The following is a 6318-nucleotide window of genomic DNA, read 5'->3' as shown; positions in this document are numbered from 1 at the left end:
ATGTTCATCGTCGTACATGGTATCTTGTGAAACTTCACGGTTCAATGTGTAGTCGTACACGCGGTCTTTGGCGAAGATGGTCGTACATGCATGTAGATGAACTTGACGGGTCATCAACCTCCTGCTACTGGGCGTCATCTCGGCCTTGACAGAGATGGAACGGAACGTGACGGTTGTGGTACGCGGCGAAAATCTCGAAGATGGCCTTGGCGTTCCTGGTTGGGTGGTTGTGGAGTCGGGATCAAGGACCTTCTGGTGGAGCAGGGAACTTGGCGCGGCCGTGGCTTCACCTTGAAGAGGAGGTCGAGGCAGTCGGCCACCAGCGAGACGAAGGCGAGCTTGATGACGAGGCAGCCATGGTCGCTGGCGCACGAGGAAGAGAAGAGGGAGGCGAGCGGGAGGTGGCTGTCGGAGGAGAGCATCTCACGTGCGGGAAGGAGGTGACAGAGGCAGGGCTTGCCGGCAGCGTTGCAGCACGAGGACGACGACGCGGTTGCTGATGGAAAGGGGGCGCGACGGCAGCGAGGAGGCCGACGGGGCTCCAGCCTGATTCTCTTCTCCGGCGAGGGCGGAGCGCGGGAAGAGCAGCGGCAGCAGGGCACGGCAGGGCGCGGGGACGGCTCGGGCACGATGGTCGCGGGGGCACTCGATGCAGGAGGCGGTTGCAGCAGATGGCATCGGGGGAGGGTGCAGTTGCTGCTGCTGTCGACCCTGACAAAGGCGATATCTAGTGGTGGAGCTGATGGGAGGCGGCCGAGGAGCCTGGCAGGAGAGGAGGAGGGCGCGACGGGGATGGCTGCGGGGGATGGCGCTGGGTTCAGGCGATGCGAGGGAGATGGGAATCGAGCAATGGGGTTGCGGCGCTGTGAGGGAACGAGGGAGCGATCGAGAGGAGAGGGTCGGGGCTAGGGTTTACAGCGGGGCACGGTTGGGCCATGATGCAAATGGGCCGGCCTGGTTGCTGGGCTGCAAGGCTGCTGGGCTTCTTCTCTCCCTCTCTACTCTTTTCATTAACAGAGAACTGGAAGAAAGGAAAGGAGAGAAGAGAAGGTGAGAGGAAGAATTTGGGCATGCGGTTAATTTTCCCGGACTCGCAAAATGCGCTTGGTCCAAGAAAAATGGCATGGACATGATTGCAGGAATTAAATTCAAACTCATTTGAAATTCAAATGGGTTTGAACTAGGACTAGGTTTTTGAAGTGTCCAAAAAATGTTAGGATTTTTGGTGGAGCTCCGGAATATGATGAAAGAACATATGGCAAGGTTGGAGACCAAGAATTAAGATAACAAAGGCATTGGGATAATTTGCAAGTGTGTTATGGTGATTTCCAAATTAAAGAAATATTTAATATAGCTCCCTAATATTGGGACGATATGTTATAAAGAGAAGTCACTCTTCCCTCGATTTAAATAGATCAACCATCTATGCAATTTGTATAGTTGAGGTTTTGAAAAATTAATGAAATGATGGGATGATGACATGATGCAATGCAAGAGATGGCATGATGAATGCACAAAAAAAACAAATCACACGATAAAACTCGAGATAACTGGAAGTCTTCTGGAGCGTTGGTCTCGGGGCGTTACAACACTCCACCACTACAAGAGGATCTCGTCCCGAGATCTAGGATGGCACCAGAGAGAAACGGAAGAGGAAGAGAACAGGTAAAACTAAGTTGCTTCTTTGACGAACGAGTGAAACCAAAGAACCTTGAGAGGTTGAAAAGTTGAAAGAAAGAACACAACGGAGTTGAACACAATTGAGAGCAGTGTTGTAGAAAATAGAAACAAGGAACACCATGTGAACCTTGGAGGTTGCAAAGCTATGAATGACGAGTACAATGGACAAGAAGGAATTGGAACCACTCTGGTTGAAACGAGATAAACAAGGAACAAGGAAGAACATATTCGGACAACACTCCGGTTGAAAAGAGATGCAAGACTTGATAAGATGAAAAGAACTTAGCAGAGAACATAACACTCCGGTTAAATGGATAAGCAAGAAAATAACATGAACTTGACAAAATGACGTGATGGGTGAAGAGCACAGCATCACAATGCCTCCGGAAGAAATGAAAAAATGGAATGGAATGAACGGAGGAAAACTTGATCTTGAAAGAGCATGCCAACAGGAATTGCTAGAACGGAGTTGTTGGATTATCAACAACGAAAGGATAAGCTTGTTGTGGGCTTATGGAAAACTTCTCGAAATTGAGGCGAAAAACGGCCACTAAAGGAAGCCATTGATTTGAGTGAGAGCACCAAGGCGATGAAAAACTTCTTTCACCAAGAGGATAGGAGAAAACTTGGATCATTGATAAGCACCACAATAGCAACATTCCTTAGGGAAGGCTTTTAGGTGAAATATGATACAAGATAACTCCAACAAAGAGATTGATGGATTTAAAATACCTCATTCTTGACAACATGTGAATCACGAAACAAGAATGGAAATTGTAAAGAATGAAATAACACCACCTCAAAAGATAAGGTAGAAAGAACTGCACTTCAAAATGCAAGAAGAAGAATACTTGAACTCCACAAAACAAAACATGTGTTGAGCACCATGTTTATTTTAGAGTGTAGCTTGGCGGGTCATAACTTTGAGAGAAATCTTGAAGAACAATTGAAGAATGAAAAGAATCCTTGATGAACCACCATGTAGAGCCTCCATGAAGAACTTCGGTAATAAAAGGATGATAGAAAGAAAGGGAAGTTGAAAACACAAGGTGAAGCCTTGCGATGATTTAGAAGGAGATTCGCGACGATATAACCGAGAGAACTTGGAACTCCAGAAAGAAAAGATGAACAACAACAAGCCAAGAATTTATTCCTCCTGAACAAACTCCGACGGAAAGGATTAATCACTTGGATGAAACAAGAATAAGAATTATGTTATGCGTATCCTTCACCATTTTAAATTGATGACAAGCAACGGATTTGGCATACTACTTATTCTCGTAGAAAGAATTAAGAGAGATATAGCGCAAACTTGAGAAGGTATAGATGGAACCACTGGTGGGATTTGGAAACAATGAATGAATTGATATGATAACGAAGGAAGTGAAATCTTGAACGAACCACCGTAAGAATTGAAAATGAACGTAGCAAAGGCACAATTCACCGGGAAGAATTGGAAAATGAATGAAGGTACTTGAGGGGATTTGGATACATGAGAACAAAGAGATCATGAACTGACTAGAGTAAACTTGAATGATGCACCGGTAAGATTTGGAGAACTGAAAGCTGGAATGAATAATTCTGAGAAGATGGGCTCCGGAGAATAAAACTGAAGAGACTCCTGAATTGCTCCGGATGGGTATGGAAGGAATTATCACAACCAAAAACAATTATGAGAGGAAGGCATCAAGCTAGCACCATGAATCTTGAAGAGAATGGAGCAAGATTTAAGAGAAATCCTTCTTCGGTCTTCAAAATCCGAGAATGACGACGAGAAACACCACCATGAATTGTTGAGCCACTCTGGAAGGACTAAAAGAAAAAAAGGTTGAGCCATAGACGAAAAGAATTTGAAAACGACCTTGGAGAAGGCATGTGACTGATGAAAATTCATTCTTACGTCAAACTTGGAAATGAATTTGAGAATCGCTCCTGATAATTACAAGAGTCAGGTAAGATCCTAGGAAAAGACCTGTGGGTTAGGGCCCACTCAAAAGAAAACACCGTTGAACAATTTTGAAGAGAGATTGCACCGATTCAATGAAATGACTTGAATGAGATAATAATCTCAAAATAGCTTGAATGGATTGATAATGGAGACAAAAATCTTCTGAGATATCTTCGGCACTTCAGATATGAAGAGAGAGAGGTGAACGATTATGAGATGCACCGGCATCGGATAGCATTTGAACGAGGAAAAGGATATGATCAACAGCGAAAGCTTGAATTAATCCACTGGAGAAGAAAAAGAGACGAAGAATGATAAACTTGAAGCTCGTGAGCATCTTCACGAGGGATCACCGGATCAGAATATTGATTGAAAAGGGTGAAGAGACTTCCCATCAATAAAAGGATACTTGATTAAGAAATCTGAGTCCTTGAAGAAAAAGGGGTGGGAGGGAGGGGAAACAAAGACAACTTGGGACGGATGAAACAAACACCGTTGAGGAAACTTAGAATTGATCTTGCGGATGTTGAAACGATCGGATCCACTTGAAGAGAAGCACACCGGTTGGAAAAGAATTAACAAGATGACCTCGATGATCAAGAAGGATTAATATTCACATAGCAATATGAGAACACCGTTTTGGAAAGGTATGGATTCAATATTTGACTTCGAAGCAACTCGAATACCACAAATAAAACAAAACAAATGATTTGGCTTGCAGAATAAGCCGGAACAAACATATGATAGAGATTCCGTCCGAAGTTTTCGTGGTGGGGCCCACACGGGCTCGAACGTACAGCACCATCATGTACAAGGCAGTGCACATGACATACGAAGCATCCCCGAACCAGCATAGCCAAGGGTTCTTTAAGACACAACGAGACCACTGTAAAAACGATCGTGGAAAGGCAGACCACTAGACGTCGAACCCCAATCTCATATCATGCATCTGTCGGAAACAAAAAAAACTAGAGCTACTTGAATTCCCACCTATAAAACTCCCGAAACTTTCTGGTTATGCAATATGGTGTTGGGGATACAGGGGAAGCAATATATCTCACCCAAACTAACAATCCCTACATCCAGCTGTATCCATCCGTCAACACATAACCAAGAAACCTTCGGAAATCGTGTACCTCAACCTTCGAAAAGCATCCGTTATACAAGCTATGGCAATACTCCCGAACTCCCGCCCCAGTACTGGGTGGCGTCGAGGTTATCTCACCAACAACTGCATAAAAGATATTTTCGATGTCGGCAATACTCAGGTATTCCAGAACTGCAACGATAAAATTGTGACGACAACACCTCAGAGCTCAACTCCCCGGGGCACTGCCACATAAAAGACAGGAGGCACCAAGAACAATGTTCTCGTCACAAAACCATCGGAACGATTCCAAGATACCCGTGTGATCCTAAATTTTTTTTAGTGAAATTTGAGGAGAGGAAAGTCAAAACATCTACGTCAGGAGACCTCACCAGAGCAACGAAGGGACTGAGGAGTAAAAACAATCCTACTCTCCGATATATATAATCCTAAGACTCAAAACATTTTTGTTCTAGACTCAACAACGCCAGCGATGCGATCAAGCAGGGGGCTCCTAAGTCGGGGATGGCTCTGATTACCAACTTGTAACACCCACGATGCGGCTATAACTCCCACGTGTCGAAGCACGACTTAGAGGCATAACCGCATTGTGGTTTTGTTGCAAGAAGGGTCATGTTCGCACAATCCCATGTAATGAACAAGAATGGGATAAAGAGTTGGCTTACAATCGCCACTTCACACAATGAGAAAATAAATCATACATCATTCAGAGTACACACAAAGTCCGACTACGGACGAAGCCAAAAGAAAAGAAGATAACCCAACTGCTAGATCCCCGATCGTCCCAACTGGGCTCCACTAATGATCAACATGAGACGAAACATGGCAACGACCAAGATCTTCATTGAGCTCCCATCTGAGCTCGGTTGCATCACCTGCACTGGTATCATCGGAACCTGCAACTGTTGTGATAGTATCTGGTGAGTCACGAGGACTCAGCAATCTCAAAACCCGCGAGATCAAGACTATTTAAGCTAATGGGTAGGAAGTGGTAATGAGGTGGAGTTGCAGCAAGCACTAAGCAAATATGGTGGCTAACATACGCAAATAAGAGCGAGAAGAGAGCAAATGGAACGGTCGTGAACTAGCAATGATCAAGAAGTGATCCTGAACTCCTACTTACGTCAAACATTACCCAAAACCGTGTTCACTTCCCGGACTCCGCCAAAAAGAGACCATCAGGGCTACACACGCAGTTGATGCATTTTAAATCAGATCTGGTGTCAAGTTATCTACAACCAGACATTAACAAATTCCCATCTGCCACATAACCGCGGGCACGGCTCTCGAAAGTTTATACCCTGCAGGGGTGTCCCAACTTAGCCCATCATAAGCTCTCACGGTCAACGAAGGATATTCCTTCTCCCAGGAAGACCCGATCAGACTCGGAATCCCGGTTTACAAGACATTTCGGCAACGGTAAAACAAGACCAGCAAAGCCGCCCGATGTGCCGACAAATCCCGATAGGAGCTGCACATATCTCGTTCTGAGGGCACACCGAATGAGACATCCTATAAGTAAAACCAGCCCTCAAATTTCCCCGAGGTGGCCCCGCAGTCTACTCAGTTTGGACCAACACTC

The sequence above is a fragment of the Triticum dicoccoides genome, chromosome 1B (genome assembly GCF_002162155.2).
Source record: "Triticum dicoccoides isolate Atlit2015 ecotype Zavitan chromosome 1B, WEW_v2.0, whole genome shotgun sequence".
Classification (NCBI taxonomy): Eukaryota; Viridiplantae; Streptophyta; class Magnoliopsida; order Poales; family Poaceae; genus Triticum; species Triticum dicoccoides.
This window is presented reverse-complemented; position numbering follows the sequence as displayed.